Source organism: Cryptotermes secundus, unplaced genomic scaffold (genome assembly GCF_002891405.2).
Source record: "Cryptotermes secundus unplaced genomic scaffold, Csec_1.0 scaffold218, whole genome shotgun sequence".
Lineage (NCBI taxonomy): Eukaryota > Metazoa > Arthropoda > Insecta > Blattodea > Kalotermitidae > Cryptotermes > Cryptotermes secundus.
This window is the reverse complement of record NW_019733320.1, coordinates 403,643-403,858: the sequence shown is the minus strand read 5'-3', so window position 1 is coordinate 403,858 and position 216 is coordinate 403,643.

Sequence of the window (216 nt, the reverse complement as noted above, 5' to 3'; positions counted from 1 at the left end):
GTGGAGGTGTAGCTCCATCATTCTTGACCTCGTCACTAGACGGATGCCAGTGGTCAGGTTCACACCCCTGCTGCTCTAACTTCAGAGGAAACGTCCCCAGTACTCATTGAATAAGAGGCTGTGTGGGTCCCAGAGGCGGTCTGGACGCTGCGGAGTCGAGAGAAATCTCTTGTCCCTGCCAGGAATTGAACCCTGTGCATCCAGCCCGTAGCCCGC